Source organism: Phyllobates terribilis, unplaced genomic scaffold, assembly GCF_046119375.1.
Source record: "Phyllobates terribilis strain yellow unplaced genomic scaffold, ASM4611937v1 Scaffold_1__5_contigs__length_1240528914, whole genome shotgun sequence".
NCBI lineage: Eukaryota > Metazoa > Chordata > Amphibia > Anura > Dendrobatidae > Phyllobates > Phyllobates terribilis.
This window is the reverse complement of record NW_027362761.1, coordinates 728,604,780-728,625,125: the sequence shown is the minus strand read 5'-3', so window position 1 is coordinate 728,625,125 and position 20,346 is coordinate 728,604,780.

Here is a 20,346-nt window from a genome sequence, read left to right as displayed (position 1 = left end):
TTCCAATGTGACCTCCATCATTCTTCCAAGAAGCATTAAAACCGTCTTGTTAAGCTACTGCGACCTCCAACACTTTTTCAAGGGGCACTGATATTGTCTTTTTATTCCCCTGCGACCTCCACCATTCTTCCAAGGGGCATTAAAACCGTATTGTTAGGTTACTGCGACCTCCACCACTTTTTCAAGGGGCATTGATATTGTCTTTTTATTCCACTGCGACCTCCACCGTTCTTCCAAGGGGCATTAAAACCATCTTGTTAAGCTACTGCGACTTCCACGACTTTTCCCAGAGGCATTAAAACCGTCTTGTTAAGCTACTGCGACCTCCACCATTTATCTCAGGGGCATTGATATTGTCTTTTTATTCCACTGCGACCTCCACCATTCTTCCAAGGGGCATTAAAACAGTCTTGTTAAGCTACTGCGACCTCCACCACTTTTCCCAGGGGCATTGATATTGTCTTTTTATTCCACTGCGTCCTCCACCATTCTTACAAGGGGCATTAAAACCATCTTGTTAAGCTACTGCGACCTCCACTACTTTTCCCAGGGGCATTAAAATCGTCTTGTTAAGCTACTGCGACCTCCACCATTTATCTCAGGGGCATTGATATTGTCTTTTTATTCCACTGTGACCTCCACCATTCTTCCAAGGGGCATCAAAATAGTCTTGTTAAGCTACTGCGACTTCCACCACTTTTTCAAGAGGCATTGATATTGTCTTTTTATTCCATTGCGACATCCACCATTCCTCCAAGGGGCATTAAAACCGTCTTGTTAAGCTACTGCGACCTCCACGTCTCGACTGAGGGGTATTAAAACAGTCTGTGAAAAGCTACTGCGACCTTCACCATTTTTCCCAGTGAAATTAAAACCGTCTTGTTAAGCTACTGCGACCTCCACCACTTTTCCCAAGGGCATTGATATTGTCCTTTTATTCCACTGCGACCTCCACGTCTCTTCTAAGGGGCATTAAAACCGTCTTGTTGAGCTACTGCGACCTTCACTACTTTTCCCAGGGGCATTAAAACCGTCTTGTTAAGCTACTGCGACCTCCACCACTTTTCTCAGGGGCATTGATATTGTCTTTTTATTCCACTGCGACCTCCATCTCTCTTCCAAGGGGCATTAAAACCATCTTGTTAAGCAACTGCGACATCCACCACTTTTCCCAGGGGCATTAAAACCGTCTTATTAAGCTACTGCGACCTCCACCATTCTTCCAAGGGGCATTAAAACTGGCTTGTTAAGCTACTGCGACCTTCACAACTATTTCAAGGGGCATTGAATTTGTCTTTTTATTCCACTGCGACATCCACCATTCCTTCAAGGTGCATTAAAACCTTCTTGTTAAGCTACTGCGACCTCCACCACTATTCCCAGGGGCATTGATATTGTGTTATTATTCCACTGCGACCTCCATGTCTCTTCCAAGGGGCATTAAAACCATCTTGTTAAGCTACTGCGACCTCCACCACTTTTTCAAGGGGCATTGATATTGTCTTTTTATTCCACTGCGACCTCCACCATTCTTCCAAGGGGCATTAAAACCGTCTTGGTAAGCTACTGCGACCTCCACCACTTTATCATGGGGCATTGATATTGTCTTTTTATTCCCCTGCGACCTCCACCATTCTTCCAAGGGCCATTAAAACTGCTTTGTTAAGCTACTGCGACCTCCACCACTTTTCCCAGGGGCATTAAAACCATCTTGTTAAGCTACTGGGACCTCCACCACTTTTCCAAGGGGCATTGATATCGTCTTTTTATTCCACTGCGTTCTCCACTTCCCTTCCAAGGGGCATTAAAACCGTCTTTTTAAGCTACTGCGACCTCCACGTCTCTTCCCAGGGTCATTAAAACCGTCTTGTTAAGCTACTGCGACCTCCACCTCTTTTTTAAGCGGCATTAATATTGTATTTTTATTCCAATGTGACCTCCATCGTTCTTCCAAGAAGCATTAAAACCGTCTTGTTAAGCGACTGCGACCTCCACCACTTTTTGAAGGGGCATTGATATTGTCTTTTTATTCCAATGCGACCTCCACCGTTCTTCCAAGGGGCATTAAAACCTGCTTGTTAAGCTACTGCGACCTCCACCACTTTTTCAAGGGGCATTGATATTGTCTTTTTATTCCACTGCGACCTCCACCATTCTTCCAAAGGGCATTAAAAGCGTCTTGTTAAGCTACTGTGACCTCCACCACTTTTTCAAGGGGCATTGATATTGTCTTTTTATTCCACTGCGAACTCCACCATTCGTCCAAGGGGAATTAAAACCGCCTTGTTAAGCTACTGCGACCTCCACCACTTTTTCAAAGGGGATTGATTTTGTCTTTTTATTACACTGAGATGTCCACCATTTCTCCAAGGGGCATTAAAACCGTCTTGTTAAGCTACTGCGACCTCCACTTCTCTTCTAAGGGGCATTAAAACCGTCTTATTAAGCTACTGCGACCATTACCACTTTTCCCAGGGCCATTAAAACCGTCTTGTTAAGCTACTGCGACCTTCATCACTATTCCCAGGGGCAATGATATTGTCTTTTTATTCAACTGCGATCTCCACGTCTATTCTAAGGGGCATTATAAGCGTCTTGTTAACCTACTGCGACCTTCACCACTTTTCCCAAGGGCATTATAACCGTCTTGTTAAGTTACTGCTACCTCCACCACTTTTCCCAGGGGCATTGATATTGTCTTTTTATTCCACTGCGACCTCCACTTCTCTTTAAAGGGGCATTAAAAATGTCTTGTTAAGCTACTGCGACCTCCACCACTTTTGTCAGGGGCATTGATATTGTTTTCTATTCCAATGCGACATCCACCATTCTTCCAAGGGGCATTAAAACAGTCTTGTTAAGCTACTGCGACCTCCACCACTTTTTCAAGGGGCATTGATATTCTCTTTTTATTCCACTGCGACATCCACCATTTTTCCAAGGGGCATTAAAACCGTCTTGTTAAGCTACTGCGATCTCCGCGTCTCTTCTAAGGGGCATTAAAACCGTCTTGTTAAGCTACTGCGACCATCACCACTTTTCCCAGCGGCATTAAAACCGTCTTGTTAAGCTACTGCGACCTCCACCACTTTTCCAAGGGCCATTGATATTGTCTTTTTATTCCACTGCGATCTCTACTTCTCTTTCAAGGGGCATTAAAACCGTCTTGTTAAGCTACTGCGACCTCCACGTCTCTTCCAAGGGGCATTAAAACCATCTTGATAAGCAACTGCGACCTCCACGTCTCTTCCAAGGGGCATTAAAACCGCCTTGTTAAGCTACTGAGACCTCCATCTCTTTTCCCAGGGGCATTGATATTGTCTTTTTATTCCACTGCGACCTCCACGTCTCTTCCAAGGGGCATTAAAACCGCCTTGTTAAGCTACTTTGACCTCCACCACTTTTCCCAAGGGCAGTAAAACCGTCTTGTTAAGATACTGCAGCCTCCACGTGTCTTGCAAGGGGCATTAAAAGCGCCTTGTTAAGCTACTGCGTCCTCCACCACTTTTCCCAGGGGCATTGATATTGTCTTTTCATTCCACTGTGACATCCACCATTCCTCCAAAGGGCATTAAAACCGTCTTGCTTATCTACTGCGACCTCCACGTCTCGACTGAGGGGTATTAAACAGACTTGTTAAACTACTGCGACCTTCACCACTTTTCCCAGGGGCATTAAAAACGTCTTGTTAAGCCACTGCGACCTCCACCACTTTTCCCAGGGGCATTGATATTGTCTTTTTATTCCACTGCGACCTGCACCTCTCCTCCAAGGGGCATTAAAACCGTATTGTTAAGCAAATGCGACATCCACCACTTTTCCCAGGGGCATTAAAACCGTCTTGTTAAGCTACGGCGACCTCCACCACTTTTCGCAGGGGCATTGATATTGTCTTTTTATTCCACTGCGACCTCCATGTCTCTTCAAAGGGGCATTAAAACCATCTGGTTAAGCTACTGCGACCTCCACGTCTCTTTGAAGGGGCATTAAAACCGTCTTATTAAGCTAATGCGACCTCCATCACTTTTCCCAGGGGCATTGATATTGTCTTTTTATTCCTCTGCGACCTCCACGTCTCTTCCAAGGGGCATTAAAACCGTCTTTTTAAGCTACTGTGACCTCCACCACTTTTCCCAGGGGCAGTAAAACCGTCTTGATAAGCTACTGTGACCTCCACGTCTTTTCCAAGGGGCAATAACACCGTCTTTTTATTCCACTGCGACCTCCACGTCTCTTCCAAGGGGCATTAAAATCGTCTTGTTAAGCTACTGCGACCTCCAATTCGCTTACCAGGGGCATTAAAAGCGTCTTGCTAAGCTTCTGCGACCTCCACCACTTTTTCAAGGGACATTGATATTGTCTTTTTATTCCACTGCGACCTCCACCATTCTTCCAAGGGGCATTAAAAGCGTCTTGTAAGCTACTGCGACCTCCACCACTTTTTCAAGGGGCATTGATATTGTCTTTTTATTCCAATGTGACCTTCACCATTCTTCCAAGGGACATTAAAACCTGCTTGTTAAGCTACTGCGACCTCCACCACTTTTCGCAGGGGCATTGATATTGTCTTTTTATTCCACTGCGACCTCCATGTCTCTTCAAAGGGGCATTAAAACCATCTGGTTAAGCTACTGCGACCTCCACGTCTCTTTGAAGGGGCATTAAAACCGTCTTATTAAGCTAATGCGACCTCCATCACTTTTCCCAGGGGCATTGATATTGTCTTTTTATTCCTCTGCGACCTCCACGTCTCTTCCAAGGGGCATTAAAACCGTCTTTTTAAGCTACTGTGACCTCCACCACTTTTCCCAGGGGCAGTAAAACCGTCTTGATAAGCTACTGTGACCTCCACGTCTTTTCCAAGGGGCAATAAAACCATCTTTTTATTCCACTGCGACCTCCACGTCTCTTCCAAAGGGCATTAAAATCGTCTTGTTAAGCTACTGCGACCTCCAATTCGCTTACCAGGGGTATTAAAAGAGTCTTGCTAAGCTACTGCGACCTCCACCACTTTTTCAAGGGGCATTGATATTGTCTTTTTATTCCACTGCGACCTTTACCATTCTTCCAAGGGGCATTAAAATCGTCTTGTTAAGCTACTGCGACCTCCACCACTTTTTCAAGGGGCATTGATATTGTCTTTTTATTCCAATGCGAACTCCACCATTCTTCCAAGGGGCATTAAAACCTGCTTGTTAAGCTACTGCGACCTCCACCACTTTTTCAAGGGGCATTGATAATGTCTTTTTATTCCACTGCGACCTCCACCATTCGTCCAAGGGGCATTAAAACCGTCTTGTTAGGCTACTGTGACCTCCACCACTTTTCCCAGGGGCAGTAAAACCGTCTTGATAAGCTACTGTGACCTCCACATCTTTTCCAAGGGGCAATAACACCGTCTTTTTATTCCACTGCGACCTCCACGTCTCTTCCAAGGGGCATTAAAATCGTCTTGTTAAGCTACTGCGACCTCCAATTCGCTTACCAGGGGCATTAAAAGTGTCTTGCTAAGCTACTGCGACCTCCACCACTTTTTCAAGGGACATTGATATTGTCTTTTTATTCCACTGCGACCTCCACCATTCTTCCAAGGGGCATTAAAAGCGTCTTGTAAGCTACTGCGACCTCCACCACTTTTTCAAGGGGCATTGATATTGTCTTTTTATTCCAATGCGACCTTCACCATTCTTCCAAGGGACATTAAAACCTGCTTGTTAAGCTACTGCGACCTCCACCACTTTTTCAAGGGGCATTGATATTGTCTTTTTATTCCACTGCGACCTCCACCATTCTTCCAAGGGGCATTAAAAGCGTCTTGTTAAGCTACTGCGACCTCCACCACTTTTTCAAGGGGCATTGATATTGTCTTTTTATTCCACTGCGACCTCCACCATTCGTCCAAGGGGCACTAAAACCGGCTTGTTAAGCTACTGCGACCTCCACCACATTTTCAAGTTGCATTGATTTTGTCTTTTTATTCCACTGCGACATCCACTATTCCTCCAAGGGGAATTAAAACCATCTTGTTAAGCTACTGCGACCTCCACGTCTCTTCTAAGGGGCATTAAAATAGTCTTGTTAAGCTACTGCGACCTTCACCACTTTTCCCAGGAGCATTAAAACAGTCTTGTTAAGCCACTGCGTCCTCCACCACTTTTCCCAGGGGCATTGATATTGTCTTTTTATTCCACTGCGACCTCCACGTGTCTTCCAAGGGGCATTAAATCCGGCATGTTAAGCTACTGTGACCTCCACCCCTTTTCCCAGGGGCAGTAAAACCATCTTATTAAGCTCCTGCGACCTCCAATTCTCTTCCCAGGGGCATTAAAAGCGTCTTGTTAAGCTACTGTGACCTTCATCACTTTTCCCAGGGGCATTGATATTGTCTTTTTATTCCACTGCGACATCCACGTCTCTTTCAAGGGGCATTAAACCGTCTTGTTAAGCTACTGCGACCACCACCACTTTTCCCAGGGGCATTGGTATTGCTTTTTATTCCACCGCAACCTCCACGTCTCTTCCAAGGGGCATTAAAACCGTCTTGTTAAGCTACTGCGACCTCCACGTCTCTACCAAGGGGCGTTAAAACCGTCTTGTTAAGCTACAGTGACCTCCATCACTTTTCCCAGGGGCATTGATATTGTCTTTTTATTCGACTGCGACATCCACGTCTCTTCCAAGGGGCATTAAAACCGTCTTGTTATGCTACTGTGACCTCCACCACTTTTCCCAGCAGTAGTAAAACTGTCTTGTTAAGCTACTGCGACCTCCAAATCTCTTTCCAGGGGCATTAAAAGCGTCTTGTTAAGCTACTTCGACCTCCACCACTTTTTCAAGAGGCATTCATATTGTCTTTTTATTCCACTGCGACCTCCACAATTCTTCCAAGGGGCATAAAAACCGTCTTGATAAACTACTGCGACCTCCACCACTTTTTCAAGGGGCATTGATATTGTCTTTTTATTCCACTGCGACCTCCAGCATTCTTCCAAGGGGCATTAAAACCGTCTTGTTAAGCTACTGCGACCTCCACCACTTTTCCCAGGGCATTAACACCGTCTTGTTAAGCTACTGCAACCTCCACCACTTTTCCCAGGGGCATTGATATTGTCTTTTTATTCCACTGCGACCTCCACGTCTCTTTCAAGGGGAATTAAAACGGTTTTGTTAAGCTACTGCGACCTCCACGTCTCTTCCCAGGGGCATTAAAACCATCTTTTTAATCTACTGTGACCTCCACCACTTTTTCAAGGGGCATTTATATTGTCTTTTTATTCCACTGTGACCTCCACCATTCTTCCAAGGGGCTTTAAAACCGTCTTGTAAAGCTACTGCGACCTCCATGTCTCTTTCCGGGGTCATTAAAAGCGTCTTGTTAAGCTACTGCGACCTCCACCACTTTTTCAAGGTGCATTGATATTGTTTTTTTATTCCACCTCGACCTCCACCATTCTGCCAAGGGGCATTAAAAGCGTCTTGTTAAGCTACTGCGACCTCCACCACTTTTTCAAGGGGCATTGATATTGTCTTTTTATTCCACTGCGACCTCCACCATTCTTCCAAGGGGCATTAAAACCATCTTGTTAAGCTACTACGACCTCCACCACTTTTTCAAGGGGCATTGATATTGGCTTTTATTCCACTGCGACCTCCACCATTCTTCCAAGGGGCATTAAAACCGTCTTCTTAATCTACTGCGACCTCCACCACTATTCCCAGGGCATTAAAACCGTCTTGTTAAGCTACTGCGACCTCCACCACTTTTCCCAGGGGCATTGATATTGTCTTTTTATTCGACTGCGACCTCCATGTCTCTTCCAAGGGGCATTAAAACCATCTTGTTAAGCTACTGCGACCTCCACGTCTCTTCACAGGGGCATTAAAACCGTCTTATTAAGCTACTGCGACCTCCACCACTTTTTCAAGGGGCATTGATATTGTCTTTTTATTCCACCGCGACCTCCACCATTCTTCCAAGGGCCATTAAAACCGTCTTGTTAAGCTACTGCGACCTCCAACACTTTTCCCAGGGGCATTGATATTGTCTTTTTATTCCACTGCGACCTCCACGTCTCTTCCGAGGGGCATTAAAACCGTCTTGTTAAGCAACTGCGACCTCCACCACTTTTCCCAGGGGCATTAAAACCCTCTTGTTAAGCTACTGCGACCTCCACCACTTTTCCCAGGGGCATTGATATTGTCTTTTTATTCCACTGCGACCTCTACATCTCTTCCAAGGGGCATTAAAACCATCTTGTTAAGACACTGCGACCTCCACCACTTTTCCCAGGGGCATTAAAACCATCTTGTTAAGCTACTGCGACCTCCACCACTTTTCCCAGGGGCATTGATATTGTCTTTTATTCCCCTGCGACCTCCACGTCTCTTCCAAGGGGCATTAAAACCGTTTTGTTAAGCTTCTGCGACCTCCACCACTTTTCTCAGGGGCATTAAATGCCCCTGGGAAAAGTTGGAAGAATGGTGGAGTTCGCAGTGTAATAAAAAGACAATATCAATGCCCCTTGGAAGAGACGTGGAGGTCGCAGCAGCTTAACATGACGGTTTTAATGCCCCTTGGAAGAGACGTGGAGGTCGCATTGGAATAAAAAGACAATATCAATGCCCCTGGGAAAAGTGGTGGAGGTGGCAGTAGCTTAACAAGACGGTTTTCATGCCTTTTACAAGAGCCATGCAGTACAGCATATTAAAAACATTATTCCCATTATTGGGGAGTGGGTCTCCCATAGTCTTTGCCTATGCCTTCCAAGTAAAAGCTGCCAAAAATTAGGACGGAGGAACTTGAAATGCTGGCGACACGGACCTCGGTCACCCTGGTGGTATAGTGGTGGAGGAGGCTGAGGATAAGGAGAAGAGCAAAATACAGCCGAAATGAGGAAGCGTATACCCATGTGTGGGTATGAAGCGGTGCATGGGAATACACCTCCCAAAACAACACAGCGGATTTGACTTTATGTTACTCTGCTGTCATTTGGTGGTGATGAGAAGTCTGGCCCAATCCAGCCCTTGTTCATTTTGATAAGGGTCAGCTTATCAGCATTGTCAGTTGACAGGCGAGTGCACTTATCAGTTATAATTCCCCCAGCGGCACTAAAAACACGCTCCGATAACACGCTAGCGGCAGGGCAGGCCAGGACCTCCAAGGCGTACAGACCGAGTTCATTCCAAGTGTCCAGCTTGGATACCCAATAATTAAAAGGCACAGAGGAATCACGGAGGACGCTGGTACCGTCAGCAAGTTACTCCCTCGCCATCCTTTGAAACTTTCCACTCCTTGTGAGAGTACCCCGCGACTCGGGGCCTGTAAGCTGGGTGGGTCTCAGATAACTGTCCCAGAATGTTGACAGTGTTCCCCTGCCTCTGCTGGATTGGAGTTGCGTCTCTCTCGCCTGTACGCCTTGGTTGGTCAACGAACTGTGACCTCTGCCGCTATAGTGTTCAGATGGGAATTTTTTTAACAGTTCTGCAGCAAGGGCCTTCTGGTACTGCCACATTTTTGTAGACCTCTCCACATCAGGAATAAGAGAGTGAAAGTTCTCCTTGTAGCGGGGGTCTAAAAGTGTCACCAACCAGTAATGACCGTCACCCAACATTTTGACAACGCGAGGTTTACGGTTAAGGCAGCGTAATATAAAGTCAGCCATGCGAGCCAGACTGGTAACGGGAAACACTTCCGTGTCCTCACCAAGATGACGACTGACCATGCTCTACTCCTCCTGCTCCTCCTCCTCCTCCCCCCTGTCCTCATGCCGCCCACGCTGAACCGACTGTATGACAGTTGTACAGGTACTACCGTCTACAGCGCATGATACCAGCTCCTGTTCTTTCTCCTCCTCTTCCTCCTCTCCCTCCTTGTCCCCCAATGCACTTTGGGATGAGATGAGGCTGGGCTGTGTGTAATCGCCCATTACGGGTTCTTGATCCATCTCATCATACTCTGGCTGCAATTCCTCCTGTTTAATTCTCTGCAGAGAGCGTTGCAAAAGACAGACAAGTGGGATGCTGATTCTAATGATGGCGTCATCGCCACTCACCATCTTGCTGGACTCCTCAAAGTTTGTCAGAATGGTAGATATGTCAGACATTCAGGTCCACTCCTGAGGTCTTATGTGTGGAGTCTGACCTGAATATCGACGGCCTTGTTGCAGCTGGTACTCCACAACTGCACTCTTCTGCTCACAAATCCTTTGCAACATGTGGAGGGTAGAGTTCCAATGTGTGGGGACATCACACACCAGTCGATGTGCCGGAAGCTGCAAACACTGCTGCAACACAGCAAGGGCGGCGGAAGCTGTAGCCGACTTGCGAAAATGAGCTAACAGGCGGCGTACTTTGACGAGCAGATCTGTCAACTCAGGGTACGATTTAAGAAACCGCTGAACCACGAGGTTAAGCACATGAGCCAGGCATGATACGTGTGTGATCTCGCCTCACCTCAGAGCCGCCACCAGGTTATGGCCATTGTCACACACGACCATGCCTGGATGTAGGTTCAGCGGTCTCAGCCACAGATCTGCCTGCTCTTTCACAGCTGTCCACAACTCACAAGCAGTGTGAGGTTTATCACCTAAGCTTAGAAGTTTCAGCACAGCCTGTTGCCACTTGGCTGAGGCAGTACTGCAATGCTTCCATCTTGTAACTGATGTGGTGATATCTGAGATGGAGGCTGAACATGAGGAGGAGGAGGATGCGCAGGAGCTGTACACTGTGGGGGCAACTCTGACTGACATAGGGCCCGCAGAGTGGGGAGGATGTGTTCCGTCCCAAGGTCCGACTGGGTCCCGGCTTCCACTATGTTTACCCAGTGTGCGGTCAGGGAGATGTACCGTCCCTGGCCACAAGCACTTGTCCACGTGTCCGTTGTCAGGTGGACTCTCCCAGTAACTGCATTGTTGAGGGCACGGCAGATGTTTTGGGACACGTGCTTGTGTAGTGCGGGGATGGCACACCGGGCAAAATAGTGTTGGCTGGGGACTGAGTACCGAGGGATGGCCACTGCCATATGGTTGCGGAAGGATTCCGTCTCCACCATCCTAAAAGGCAGCATTTCCAACGCAAGAGGTCGTGAAATGTGCGAATTTAGGACCGTGGCCTGTGGGGCGTTGGCTGCGAATTTGCACTTTCGTTCAAAGCGCTGGGATATGGACAATTGAACGCTGCGGTGGGACGTGGAAGTTGATGCTGTTTCTTGAGAACCTGCCATAACAAGTGAAGACTGAGAGGAGGGGGCATCTTTGCATGCAGTATGGACAGGGGATTGCCTTGCACGCACAACAGGGGGTTCTGTTACACGAACAACAGCGGAAGAAGCAGTGGTGACACCCGCTGACACTGGTCGTGGACCCTGGGGTTCGCCCCACAAAGTCGGGTGCTTTTCTCACATGTGCCTGATCATGCTGGTGGTGGTTAGGCTGGTAGTTTTGTCACCCCTGCTGATGCTGGCATGGCAGATGGTACAAATGGCCTTTTTGAGGTTATCAGCCTTCTGTGTGCGGCCACCACACTGTTTCTTCCTGCCTGTTGGGGTACTCTGCCTCCCTCCCCCTGTGTGATGCTGGCCTCGCTCTGCGTGTCCTCCTGCCACGTTGGGTCAGTTACTAGATCATCCACCACCTCCTCCTCTTCCACTTGCGCACCACGATCCTCCTCCTCACTTCGTGGCAATTGAGTCTCGTCATCGTCCACCTCTTGTGACAAATTGTCAGCGTCGACTTCCTATGGCCGTGGCTGTTCAAATATTTGGGCATCGCTACTTGGGATGTTCTCTTCCATCACTTGAAGCGGAGCAGGCGAGGGGCACAAAAAAGGAAATGGACCAGTGAACAGCTCTTCAGAGTGTCCAAGTGTGGGATCAGTTGCTGTCTGACGACACTCGGCATGGTGGGAGGAAGGAGCATCAGGGTGAGGAGGAGTATGCGGTCGAGACTCACGGCTACTAAAACTTGACCGTGTCAAAGACAGACCGGAGGTGGTGGTGCCCAGGTAACTGGAAGAATTATCTGTTATCCAATTAATAACCTGTTCACACTGATTAGTTTGCAATAGTGGTGTTGTAGTGTGCTTCCCTAGTAATTAGGTCAAGAAGTGGGAGCGAGAAGATGTGGCTGTTGGTTGTGGCACATTTTCACCTTGGCCACAGCCCCGTCCTCTACACGCACCATCACCAGAACGTCCAGTTCCACGTCCCTTGCCCCCACCTTACCCATTGTAAATGAAGTAAAATAGCTTACACTCGCACTATCAACGGAAAAAGGGTAACAAAAAGGAGATTAGAACCGTGGAAGAGGAAAACCACAGTTCTATTTCTCTGGCCTACACCAGACTCTTTTAAACAGATATATTGGTGTCTGACCAGTCAGGGATACACTATTACAGTTTTTTTATGGCAAAAATGCCAAAAGCAGGATAATACAGAGATTTGACCCGTGGAACTGCAAAACCACAGTTCTATTTCTCTGTCCTACACCAGACTCTTGTAAACAGATATATTGGTGTCTGACCAGTCAGGGAGACACTTTTACAGTTTTTTTTAACGGCAAAAAAGGCCAAAAGCAGGATAATACAGAGATTTGACCCGTGGAACTGCAAAACCACAGTTCTATTTCTCTGGCCTACACCAGACTCTTTTAAACAGATACATTGGTGTCTGTCCAGTCAGGGAGACACTATTAAAGGTTTTTTTTACTGCAAAAAATACCAAAAGCAGGATAATACAGAGATTTGACCTGTGGAACTGCAAAACAACAGTTCTATTTCTCTGGCCTACACCAGACTCTTTTAAACAGATATATTGGTATCTGACCAGTCAGGGAGACACTATTACTGATTTTTTTTTTAACGGAAAAAATTGCCAAAAGCAGGATAATATAGAGATTTGACCCGTGGAACTACAAAACCACAGTTCTATTTCTCTGGCCTACACCAGACTCTTTTAAACAGATATATTGGTGTCTGGCCAGTCAGGGAGACACTTTTACAGTTTTTTTTTACCGCAAAAAATGCAAAAAGCAGGATAATACAGAGATTTGACCCGTGGAACTGCAAAACCACAGTTCTATTTCTCTGGCCTACACAAGACTCTTTTAAACAGATATACTGGTGTCTGACCAGTCAGGGAGACACAATTACAGTTATTTTTTACGGCAAAAAATGCCAAAAGCAGGATAATACAGAGAGTTGACCCGTGGAACTGCAAAACCACAGTTCTATTTCTCAAGCCAACACCAGACTCTTTTAAACAGATATATTGGTGTCTGACCAGTCTGTGAGACACTATTACAGTTTTTTTTGACAGGAAAAAATGCCAAAAGCAGGATAATACAGAGATTTGACCTGTGGAACTGCAAAACCACAGTTCTATTTCTCTGGCCAACACCAGACTCTTTTAAACAGATATATTGGTGTCTGACCAGTCAGGGAGACACTATTACAGTTTATTTACGGCAAAAAATGCCAAAAGCAGGATAATACAGAGATTTGACCCTTGGAACTGCAAAACCACAGTTCTATTTCTCTGGCCTACACCAGACTCTTTTAAATAGATATATTGGTGTCTGAACAGTCAGGGAGACACTATTACAGGGTTTTTTTACGGCAAAAAATGCCAAAAGCAGGATAATACAGAGATTTGACCCGTGGAACTGCAAAACCACAGTTCTATTTCTCTGGCCTACACCAGACTCTTGTAAAGAGATATATTGGGGTCTGACCAGTCAGGGAGACACTATTACAGGTTTTTTTTACCGCAAAAAATGCCAAAAGCAGGACAATACAGATTTTTGACCCGTGGAACTGCAAAACCACAGTTCTATTTCTCTGGCCTACACCAGACTCTTTTAAACAGATATATTGGTGTCTGACCAGTCAGGCAGACACTATTACTGATTTTTTTTTTACGGCAAAAAATGCCAAAAGCAGGATAATATAGACAGTTGACCCGTAGAACTGCAAAACCACAGTTCTATTTCTCTGGCCAACACCAGACTCTTTTAAACAGATATATTGGTGTCTGACCAGTCAGTGAGACACTATTACCGTTTTTTTTTACAGCAAAAAATGCCAAAAGCAGGATAATACAGAGATTTGACCTGTGGAACTGCAAAACCACAGTTCTATTTCTCTGGCCTACATCAGACTCTTTTAAACAGATATATTGGTGTCTGACCAGTCAGTGAGACACTATTACCGTTTTTTTTTACAGCAAAAAATGCCAAAAGCAGGATAATACAGAGATTTGACCTGTGGAACTGCAAAACCACAGTTCTATTTCTCTGGCCTACATCAGACTCTTTTAAACAGATATATTGGTGTCTGACCAGTCAGGGAGACACTAGTACAGTTTTTTTTTACCGCAAAAAATGCCAAAAGCAGGATAATACAGAGATTTGACCCGTGGAACTGCAAAACCACAGTTCTATTTCTCTGGCCTACACCAGACTCTTTTAAACAGATATATTGGTGTCTGACCAGTCAGGGAGACACTATTACAGTTTTTTTTACCGCAAAAAATGCCAAAAGCAGGACAATACAGATTTTTGACCCGTGGTACTGCAAAACCACAGTTCTATTTCTGTGGCCTACACCAGACTCTTTTAAACAGATATATTGGTGTCTGACCAGTCAGGGATACACTATTACAGTTTTTTTATGGCAAAAATGCCAAAAGCAGGATAATACAGAGATTTGACCCGTGGAACTGCAAAACCACAGTTCTATTTCTCTGTCCTACACCAGACTCTTGTAAACAGATATATTGGTGTCTGACCAGTCAGGGAGACACTTTTACAGTTTTTTTTCACGGCAAAAAAGGCCAAAAGCAGGATAATACAGAGATTTGACCCGTGGAACTGCAAAACCACAGTTCTATTTCTCTGGCCTACACCAGACTCTTTTAAACAGATACATTGGTGTCTGTCCAGTCAGGGAGACACTATTACAGGTTTTTTTTAAGGCAAAAAATACCAAAAGCAGGATAATACAGAGATTTGACCTGTGGAACTGCAAAACAACAGTTCTATTTCTCTGGCCTACACCAGACGCTTTTAAACAGATATATTGGTGTCTGACCAGTCAGGGAGACACTATTACAGTTTTTTTTTACCGCAAAAAATGCCAAAAGAAGGACAATACAGAGATTTGACCCGTGGAACGGCAAAACCACAGTTCTATTTCTCTGGCCTACACCAGACTCTTTTAAACAGATATACTGGTGTCTGACCAGTCAGGGAGACACTATTACAGTTATTTTTTACGGCAAAAAATGCCAAAAGCAGGATAATACAGAGAGTTGACCCGTGGAACTGCAAAACCACAGTTCTATTTCTCAAGCCAACACCAGACTCTTTTAAACAGATATATTGGTGTCTGACCAGTCTGTGAGACACTATTACAGTTTTTTTTGACAGCAAAAAATGCCAAAAGCAGGATAATACAGAGATTTGACCCTTGGAACTGCAAAACCACAGTTCTATTTCTCTGGCCTACACCAGACTCTTTTAAATAGATATATTGGTGTCTGAACAGTCAGGGAGACACTATTACAGGGGTTTTTTTACGGCAAAAAATGCCAAAAGCAGGATAATACAGAGATTTGACCCGTGGAACTGCAAAACCACAGTTCTATTTCTCTGGCCTACACCAGACTCTTTTAAACAGATATATTGGTGTCTGACCAGTCAGGCAGACACTATTACTGATTTTTTTTTTATGGCAAAAAACGCCAAAAGCAGGATAATATAGAGAGTTGACCCGTGGAACTGCAAAACCACAGTTCTATTTCTCTGGCCAACACCAGACTCTTTTAAACAGATATATTGGTGTCTGACAAGTCAGTGAGACACTATTACCGTTTTTTTTTTACAGCAAAAAATGCCAAAAGCAGGATAATACAGAGATTTGACCTGTGGAACTGCAAAACCACAGTTCTATTTCTCTGGCCTACATCAGACTCTTTTAAACAGATATATTGGTGTCTGACCAGTCAGGGAGACACTATTACAGTTTTTTTTTACCGCAAAAAATGCCAAAAGCAGGATAATACAGAGATTTGACCCGTGGAACTGCAAAACCACAGTTCTATTTCTCTGGCCTACACCAGACTCTTTTAAACAGATATATTGGTGTCTGACCAGTCAGGGAGACACTATTACAGTTTTTTTTACCGCAAAAAATGCCAAAAGCAGGACAATACAGATTTTTGACCCGTGGTACTGCAAAACCACAGTTCTATTTCTCTGGCCTACACCAGACTCTTTTAAACAGATATATTGGTGTCTGACCAGTCAGGGATACACTAATACAGTTTTTTTATGGCAAAAATGCCAAAAGCAGGATAATACAGAGATTTGACCCGTGGAACTGCAAAACCACAGTTCTATTTCTCTGTCCTACACCAGACTCTTGTAAACAGATATATTGGTGTCTGACCAGTCAGGGAGACACATTTACAGTTTTTTTTCACGGCAAAAAAGGCCAAAAGCAGGATAATACAGAGATTTGACCCGTGGAACTGCAAAACCACAGTTCTATTTCTCTGGCCTACACCAGACTCTTTTAAACAGATACATTGGTGTCTGTCCAGTCAGGGAGACACTATTACAGGTTTTTTTTAAGGCAAAAAATACCAAAAGCAGGATAATACAGAGATTTGACCTGTGGAACTGCAAAACAACAGTTCTATTTCTCTGGCCTACACCAGACTCTTTTAAACAGATATATTGGTGTCTGACCAGTCAGGGAGACACTATTACTGATTTTTTTTTTAACGGCAAAAATTGCCAAAAGCAGGATAATATAGAGATTTGACCCATGGAACTACAAAACCACAGTTCTATTTCTCTGGCCTACACCAGACGCTTTTAAACAGATATATTGGTGTCTGACCAGTCAGGGAGACACTAGTACAGTTTTTTTTACCGCAAAAAATGCCAAAAGAAGGACAATACAGAGATTTGACCCGTGGAACTGCAAAACCACAGTTCTATTTCTCTGGCCTACACCAGACTCTTTTAAACAGATATACTGGTGTCTGACCAGTCAGGGAGACACTATTACAGTTATTTTTTACGGCAAAAAATGCCAAAAGCAGGATAATACAGAGAGTTGACCCGTGGAACTGCAAAACCACAGTTCTATTTCTCAAGCCAACACCAGACTCTTTTAAACAGATATATTGGTGTCTGACCAGTCTGTGAGACACTATTACAGTTTTTTTTGACAGCAAAAAATGCCAAAAGCAGGATAATACAGAGATTTGACCTGTGGAACTGCAAAACCACAGTTCTATTTCTCTGGCCAACACCAGACTCTTTTAAACAGATATATTGGTGTCTGACCAGTCAGGGAGACACTATTACAGTTTTTTTTTACGGCAAAAAATGCCAAAAGCAGGATAATACAGAGATTTGACCCTTGGAACTGCAAAACCACAGTTCTATTTCTCTGGCCTACACCAGACTCTTTTAAATAGATATATTGGTGTCTGAACAGTCAGGGAGACACTATTACAGGGTTTTTTTTACGGCAAAAAATGCCAAAAGCAGGATAATACAGAGATTTGACCCGTGGAACTGCAAAACCACAGTTCTATTTCTCTGGCCTACACCAGACTCTTGTAAACAGATATATTGGGGTCTGACCAGTCAGGGAGACACTATTACAGTTTTTTTTTACGGCAAAAAATGCCAAAAGCAGGATAATACAGAGATTTGACCTGTGGAACTGCAAAACCACAGTTCTATTTCTCTGGCCTACACCAGACTCTTTTAAACAGATATATTGGTGTCTGACCAGTCAGGCAGACACTATTACTGATTTTTTTTTTACGGCAAAAAACGCCAAAAGCAGGATAATATAGAGAGTTGACCCGTGGAACTGCAAAACCACAGTTCTATTTCTCTGGCCAACACCAGACTCTTTTAAACAGATATATTGGTGTCTGACCAGTCAGTGAGACACTATTACCGTTTTTTTTTACAGCAAAAAATGCCAAAAGCAGGATAATACAGAGATTTGACCTGTGGAACTGCAAAACCACAGTTCTATTTCTCTGGCCTACATCAGACTCTTTTAAACAGATATATTGGTGTCTGACCAGTCAGGGAGACACTATTACAGTTTTTTTTTACCGCACAAAATGCCAAAAGCAGGATAATACAGAGATTTGACCCGTGGAACTGCAAAACCACAGTTCTATTTCTCTGGCCTACACCAGACTCTTTTAAACAGGTATATTGGTGTCTGACCAGTCAGGGAGACACTATTACAGTTTTTTTTACCGCAAAAAATGCCAAAAGCAGGACAATACAGATTTTTGACCCGTGGTACTGCAAAACCACAGTTCTATTTCTCTGGCCTACACCAGACTCTTTTAAACAGATATATTGGTGTCTGACCAGTCAGGGAGACACTATTACAGATTTTTTTTTTACGGCAAAAAATGCCAAAAGCAGGATAATACAGAGATTTGACCCGTGGAACTGCAAAACCACAGTTCTATTTCTCTGTCCTACACCAGACTCTTGTAAACAGATATATTGGTGTCTGACCAGTCAGGGAGACACTTTTACAGTTTTTTTTCGCGGCAAAAAAGGCCAAAAGCAGGATGATACAGAGATTTGACCCGTGGAACTGCAAAACCACAGTTCTATTTCTCTGGCCTACACCAGACTCTTTTAAACAGATATACTGGTGTCTGACCAGTCAGGGAGACACTATTACAGTTATTTTTTACGGCAAAAAATGCCAAAAGCAGGATAATACAGAGAGTTGACCCGTGGAACTGCAAAACCACAGTTCTATTTCTCAAGCCAACAACAGACTCTTTTAAACAGATATATTGGTGTCTGACCAGTCAGGGAGACACTTTTACAGTTTTTTTTTCACGGCAAAAAATGCCAAAAGCAGGATAATACAGAGATTTGACCCGTGGAACTGCAAAACCACAGTTCTATTTCTCTGGCCTACACCAGACTCTTTTAAACAGATATACTGGTGTCTGACCAGTCTGTGAGACACTATTACAGTTTTTTTTGACAGCAAAAAATGCCAAAAGCAGGATAATACAGAGATTTGACCTGTGGAACTGCAAAACGACAGTTCTATTTCTCTGGCCAATACCAGACTCTTTTAAACAGATATATTGGTGTCTGACCAGTCAGGGAGACACTATTACAGTTTTTTTTTACGGCAAAGAATGCCAAAAGCAGGATAATACAGAGATTTGACCCTTGGAACTGCAAAACCACAGTTCTATTTCTCTGGCCTACACCAGACTCTTTTAAATAGATATATTGGTGTTTGAACAGTCAGGGAGACACAATTACACGGTTTTTTTACGGCAAAAAATGCCAAAAGCAGGATAATACAGAGATTTGACCCGTGGAACTGCAAAACCACAGTTCTATTTCTCTGGCCTACACCAGACTCTTGTAAACAGATATATTGGGGTCTGACCAGTCAGGGAGACACTATTACAGTTTTTTTTTACGGCAAAAAATGCCAAAAGCAGGATAATACAGAGATTTGACCTGTGGAACTGCAAAACCACAGTTCTATTTCTCTGGCCTACACCAGACTCTTTTAAACAGATATATTGGTGTCTGACCAGTCAGGCAGACACTATTAGTGATTTTTTTTTTACGGCAAAAAGCGCCAAAAGCAGGATAATATAGAGAGTTGACCCGTGGAACTGCAAAACCACAGTTCTATTTCTCTGGCCAACACCAGACTCTTTTAAACAGATATATTGGTGTCTGACCAGTCAGTGAGACACTATTACCGTTTTTTTTTTACAGCAAAAAATGCCAAAAGCAGGATAATACAGAGATTTGACCTGTGGAACTGCAAAACCACAGTTCTATTTCTCTGGCCTACATCAGACTCTTTTAAACAGATATATTGGTGTCTGACCAGTCAGTGAGACACTATTACAGTTTTTTTTACCGCACAAAATGCCAAAAGCAGGATAATACAGAGATTTGACCCGTGGAACTGCAAAACCACAGTTCTATTTCTCTGGCCTACACCAGACTCTTTTAAACAGATATATTGGTGTCTGACCAGTCAGGGAGACACTATTACAGTTTTTTTTACCGCAAAAAATGCCAAAAGCAGGACAATACAGATTTTTGACCCGTGGTACTGCAAAACCACAGTTCTATTTCTCTGGCCTACACCAGACTCTTTTAAACAGATATATTGGTGTCTGACCAGTCAGGGAGACACTATTACAGATTTTTTTTTTACGGCAAAAAATGCCAAAAGCAGGATAATATAGAGAGTTGACCTGTGGAACTGCAAAACCACAGTTCTATTTCTCTGGCCTACACC